This window comes from Hakea prostrata, chromosome 2, assembly GCF_041222555.1.
Source record: "Hakea prostrata isolate BN-2017 chromosome 2, UWA_Hpros_2, whole genome shotgun sequence".
NCBI classification, from domain to species: Eukaryota; Viridiplantae; Streptophyta; class Magnoliopsida; order Proteales; family Proteaceae; genus Hakea; species Hakea prostrata.
The window spans coordinates 44,043,049-44,049,716 of NC_142601.1; positions in this window are offsets into that span (position 1 = coordinate 44,043,049).

Consider the following 6,668-nt stretch of genomic DNA (forward strand, 5'->3'; position numbering starts at 1 on the left):
ATGAGTCCGTAGTCAGGGACTATGAGGACTCTAGTGTGAAGGATACCGGAAAGGATCGCCAGGGGCGAGGAATGGACGTATCTGGATCTGACTTGATCTAACTGAGTAGGAGACTTGCATTTGGCTAGGCTTGACCCTGACATGCCCCAGTACTTAGACCAATGGTGATGTGAGAGAGCGATGACTTGACCCCCAGCCATGGAATGTCCCGAGGGATGCCAGACCCACTACCAAAAGGCGTTGTGTGATGAGACATTCCCAAAGAAGTATGGTGCTATGACTTAAAGCATGTCTGCCAATAGAGACCAGCATACATAGAGTTAGATTCATACATTCATTGTTTGTCTCATACCATATTGCATTTATGTTTGCTTTGAAATCCTGCCATTTATGTTATTACGGTTTAACTGCCTTACTGAGTTTCTTTGCAACTCATTCCTTTTGTACAATTTTTTGTTAGATTATTCTACAGGTTCTGAGTATCATGACTGCTCGTATGAAGAAGCACAAGGAGAAGAAGCATATCTCCAGGAAGGTGATTGCTGTTACGACAAGTACACTGAAGATTTCGCGGGTGGTTATGCTCCGTACGATGCTTAGTCCGACCATTGAATGGAAGCGCCCTTATGCCATTTATGAGATTTATACTTATAGAGACGTTGTCTATAAGACTGAAAACAATTTAGTTACCTGAAAAGCTGCTGCTGTACGGGGCAGAGAAACCAGTGATCCAGGTTAGATACTTATATAGTTAGATCCTTAGATGCATAAATGTTTTGACTTTTGAGTTTCTAACTTAATGTTTTTGTGATAATGCCGCTGAATGGTGGTATCTCTATGGCAACAGTGCATCAAACCTTTGAAGATTGGCGATCAGGATCTTGTCTCAAACTTGCTCGCCTCTTGGATGTGAGAGGAATTGGAGTACATTCAGCATGATCCACTCCAAGAGGAGGAACCGGTTGGGAAGCCAGCGTCTAAATGATCTTGTATTTATTCATTATAATATGAGGTTGAAGCTGCAATATGCCAGGGAGCAGGCTCAGAATGATAGGCAATACATCAATCTCGGTGATATATTTGATATGGCCGAAGATGAGCAAGATCCCCTCACTCAGTGGATGTTGGACAGAGGTGAGCCGATATTGGACCAACTTGGAGGGAGGCCTGACCCAGAACTAGCTCAAGCTGCAGGGGTTAATGTGGATGAGTTTATGGCCACTCAAGAGGGTCAGGCACATGCAGAGGCAGCTACCATTGCTGATGAGGATTGGATTATGGCACTAGGCACAGAGGAGCGGCAGGATGACGATCCAAATGACACACTCCCGCCTAGTCAGACTGGTCGAGATGATGATGATGATGATGCTAGTGGTGGTAGTGGTAGTGGTGGTGGTGGTGGTGGAGGCATTGGAGAGCGTCTACATGTTCCACTACCAGAGACAGAGCATCCCCCACTCAGATACACTGGGGAGAGTCATTTCGATAATGCCACCCAGGATTATGATCATGATGGTGATTATCAGCATGGTCGTCAATGTCCTGATACGAGGCCGAGCCACCATCAGAGGGGGGCTGGCCATGATGGCCAGCAATAGCACAGAGGTGGTTATGATTATGTTAATCCTTGGGATGCGACTATTGAGTCAATGGGGTCCATGAGCTTGGATGAGTCCGTAGGCTCCACAGTAGGTTATTGGCCTATGGGTAATTATGGTGTCCCTCTCCCTCCTTCACATGGACAGTATGATATGGGAATTAGTATCCCCTCTAGTTCTTCGTATCATGAGAGCTATGGTGCCCTCTCCTTCCTTCACAATCAGAGTCATTCGTACCAACAAGGGAATCTGATGGCATGTGGAACGGTCCTTGGCCCTATTCTCACTTCCCTTAAATTGGAGTTCTCATGGTGGCGGAAGATGACCGTTATAGAACTGCAGTTTATGATTATCTAGATAACTTTCAATATCGTATGAGATGGGATGAGTATGTGAATTTGTTGGGGAGGGGCATCATTCGAGACAGTCTGAATCACAGGAGTTCGATCCACTTAGGCACAGTACTTGGTATTGAGAGTTCCAGATTTTATATGGTTGGATGACTCTATGTATTTCAGTATTTGTACAATGAATTGTAGACTTTATATGATTTGGTTTTTATGAGTTTTTAGATTTTTAGTTTCGGGGCTTTCGTCCGCGTACAGTAGGACATGGGTCGATTAAGAACATTAGTTTAGGTGATGTTTTAGATCAAAATAACACTCCCAATGTGTTTATTGGCCTCAAATTAGGCTACACGTCAATTTCAGGTCAAAATTACCTGAAATACCCATCGAAACAGGGGTTCGATTTTTCATCGAACCCCAACCAAAAGTCGGGCGACTTTTGGCGACATGTCGCCCAAGTCTCCGTGTCGCCAGGGTCCGACACGGCAACACGGGTTGACATGTCGAACCTTGTGAATAAATACTATGTCTTCGTTTTTAAGATGCTACTATTCTTAGACATTTGCATTATAATGATGCAAATTCAAAAAGGGGTTTATCACATGTTGTAAGATATATCTTTAGTAATTACCAAAAAAAAAAAGATATATCTTTAGTATAGAGAATATAGGAGTGGAACCAGGATTCAATAGTTGGGGGGGGGCGAATAATAAAAGTTCAGATTGGCGAAGCACCAATGCTTTTTCGCTACACATATTGTGTGGACCCTAATAAGACCCATTATGGTCCTACCTATGAATTATTTTATTATATTAAGGAATACGCCTACATATATTTTGTGGGGCCCACATATATTTGACAAAAATATGTAAATTATCGGTAATGGTAATTTTTTCAACAAGATATAGGTAAATTAAAGCATCAATTCAAAAAAAAATACACATAACTTCAACCCTAAAAAGTCAGTTGCAAACCAAAATAACGTTTTTTAGGTAAGAGATGCAAACCAATGGTAGTTAGTTACCTTACTAACTATAGACATTTTATTTTACAATATAAAATCAAATAACAAAAATTGTAGAAGAAATAAATAAATTGAAAAAGAGAAAGAGAACCTAATTGTGGAGAAGTTTTTTTTTCTAAATTTTCCTTAGGAAGAAAAAAAGAGGAGATATGAGAGAATAAATTGGGATTGGGAGTTAGTTTCCATTAGAAATGACATTTTGAATATCCAAAAAAATAAAGGAAATTAATATAAAAAGTGAAATAGCTAAGGAAATTATAAAAAAATTTAAAAATCCGGGGCCCGGCCCCTTAGTGGGTCCGCCCCTGAGAGAATATATATAACTAAGAAAAATAAATTGAATGTAGCAACTTGTTGTAGGTCGTGATCAAAGTCAATTGAGATATAGAAGACGTGGAGAACCACTTTTAAATAAATAAATAAATAAATAAATAAATAAATATATATATATATATATATATATATATATATATATATATATATTGGTAAACACTTTTAAATATATGGTAGTGATAGTCAATCGATGCTGTAAAAAAGGGCGCAAATTACACAGTGTTGGAAATATGTTTAAAACTTTATGTATATTATTTTTTTATTTATATATATGTTTTAATCATGTTTTTTGTCTTATAATTTCTATAACAGAAACTTTAGTCTTGCATCAGGCAGAAAGGAGCTGATTAACTCGTTTTTATATAGTAAGGACCTATGTAAATATCCTTGGGGTTAAGGAACGAACCCTGTGCGACGTGAACAAGCATGAACCCCGGTGTGACCTAGCCTTGGTTATATAGCTATATATTAATTAATATTAGTAATTCTATATGACTTGGGACTTGGGGATGTGGGAGGGTCATTGGTCATAGGCCGTGATCCGAAAGGCTCATTTTGTCATGGGCCCAATCCAGAAAAAGCTTTTCACCCACAGCCTTTGGGGCTCTATATAAACCTATTTTTGAATTCATTTTTAACACTGAATTTATTCTCTCTCTCTCTCTCTCTCTCTCTCTCTCTCTCTCTCTCTCTCTCTCTCTCTCTCTCTCCCTGTTGTTATTCTGTTAAGCAGTAAACATAACATGATTACACCTTAAGTAACCTTTCTGGAGTGCAATCTTAAAGGTTTGGGCTGACTAATCTTGGGGTGAAAACACACTTGAAACATATATTACACAAATCGGGGTGTCTAAATACTTTAAAGAAAGTACATTTGGTACGTTTAAGCTCTAACGAAGTATCGTGATTATAACAATCTTTCAAGTGTTCGTGCAGTTTCCTCGACAAGTTTTCAACAAACAGAACATGATATATTTATGATATCACATTTCAAAGTGTGTGACATTTTTAAGTAATGTAAAATGATGTAATGAGCTGCTAGAACACTGAAATAGGTAGTCATACATTTTCTAATAGCTGGGGTATGCTAGTATACACATTAGGGGTGCAAGTTTGGTCCTGTCGGCCCTAACCCGCCCTAAGCCCAAATAGGGCTTGGGCTAAAGATTTTGGCCACAAGGGCGGGTTAGGGCCAAAATATTCTGGCCCTGAACTAGGGCCAAGGGCGGGCCTGGGATTACTCTCTGGCCCGCTCTTCCCATCCCGGCCCGTCTCTGATTTTGGCCCTGATTCTGACCTTGATCTTGACCCTGATCCTAGCCCTGATATTGGCCCTAATCTTGGCCTTGATTTAGGCCCATGATTTTGGCCCTGATTTGAGTCTGGACCCTCCTCCTATATATAGAGGAATTAATTATAATCCACATGGGTGAACATTTGACACCTGTCAAATTTTAAAAACATGATCATGTTTTTAAAAAAAAAATAATAAAAATAAATTATATCTTCATTATCAATATAGTAAGCATCCACCTGATTTTGGCACAATCCTGACCCTAATTTTGACTCTAGTCTTAATGTTAATTTGACCCTGATCATGTACTATATTTTTTCCCTAATCTTCACATTAACATTGATATAACTATAAGTCTCGACTTTGACCTTCAGTCATTTTGATAATATTAGACTATGAGTTCACTTTTTATATTATTTTTAAGATAATTTTTATTTTTTGAATTAAGTCATTTTTAGTTCCAATAAATCATTGACTTTTTTTTACTAAGGCGAGATAATATATATATTATAAATAATAAAAACTAGTATATAGAGAATTAATATCTAACAAATTTACACTTCAACTTCTCATCACGAATATTGACATATTTCTTTTGCCTCCAATGTGATATTTAAAAAAAAAATAAAATAAAATAAAATAAAAACCCTTATTAAGGACAAATAGCTATGTTTGTAACTAAAATAATTTTCTTTAACTACGAAAAAAATATCAATACTAAATTATCGTTGATTTACTTGTTAACAAAGTTTTGAATATGATTTTTTTTTTCTTTTCTTTTTGTTGAATAAGGATATCAATGGGAGGGTTTTCAATTTCCATCACCAAAGTAATGGGAGAGGTTTTCAATTTCCATCATCAAAGCAATGAGAGACTTTCAGAGATCAATATAGAATTATGGAGTATGAAATTATTTATGTTTAAATCAACACTATCAACTTATTGACTATTTTATCGTTTTGTATGAGCTTGAATCATTTTATATTTCTATAAATTTTATTTGTAGTTTACTTATAATACTTTTATTTTTATTATTTGCTTATGAATTTACATTTGTTATTTTAGGTCCAAGAATATGACCAATTAAGGCTAGGGCCAAGATAGGGTCAATCAGGGAGGGGGACAAGGCTAATTAGGGTCAGGACCAATTAAGGCTAGGGCTAGGGACAGGGTCAATCAGGGCCAGGGACAAGGCTAATTAGGGTCATGACCAATTAAGGCTAGGGCTAGGGACAGGGTCAATCAGGGCCAATCAGGGCTAGGGACATGGCCAATTAGGGCTAACCAAGGTAAAGGCCAATCAGAGCCAATCAGGGTCAGGGCTAGTGCCAAGGCCAATCAGAGCCAACCCATCTTGACCCGGCCCAATTAGGGCCAATTAGGGCGGGAATAGGCTTGGCTTGGCCCTGTAGGGCAATAATCCTTGGCTCTGAACTAGGGTCAAGGTGGGAATAGACTCAGATTAGAACATATAGGGCTGGCCTTGGGATTGCAAAAGCCCGGCCCAGTTGCAGCCCTAATACACATGCATGCCCTAGATTTCATATTGACGATATTGATTAATAGAAGATTGATATATGATACGCTGTCAATGTATAGGAGAAATTTGGATTTTCTAATTAAATAAATAACCAATTAAATTTTATGCAAATGATACAATAACTTGAAATAATATATATTAATTATTTGGCACATTAAATCAATCAGAAAGAGACAAAATCTGATTATCACTTGAACTGAGGACCAGTCACACGCTTAAGTTTGATCCACTCCCTCTTGACTGACACCCTTTTGTTAGATCCATGAAGTTCTTTTGGACACTTTATAATTACAAAAATAGAGATGTTTATATGAAAAAAAATTATAATGTAAATTTAGATATAGGATCCACAGTGTACCCCTATGAGCACCCTTTTTTTTTTGTGATCATAAAAGCTGATCCAACTTTACCAAAAAAAAAAAAAAAAAGCTGATCCAAGACTCCCTTCTTCCTTTTCTCATTTCTTTATATTGTCCATGGTTCTAGGTATTGATTTCATACCACTTGATACATTCTAGAATCCCACGGATAC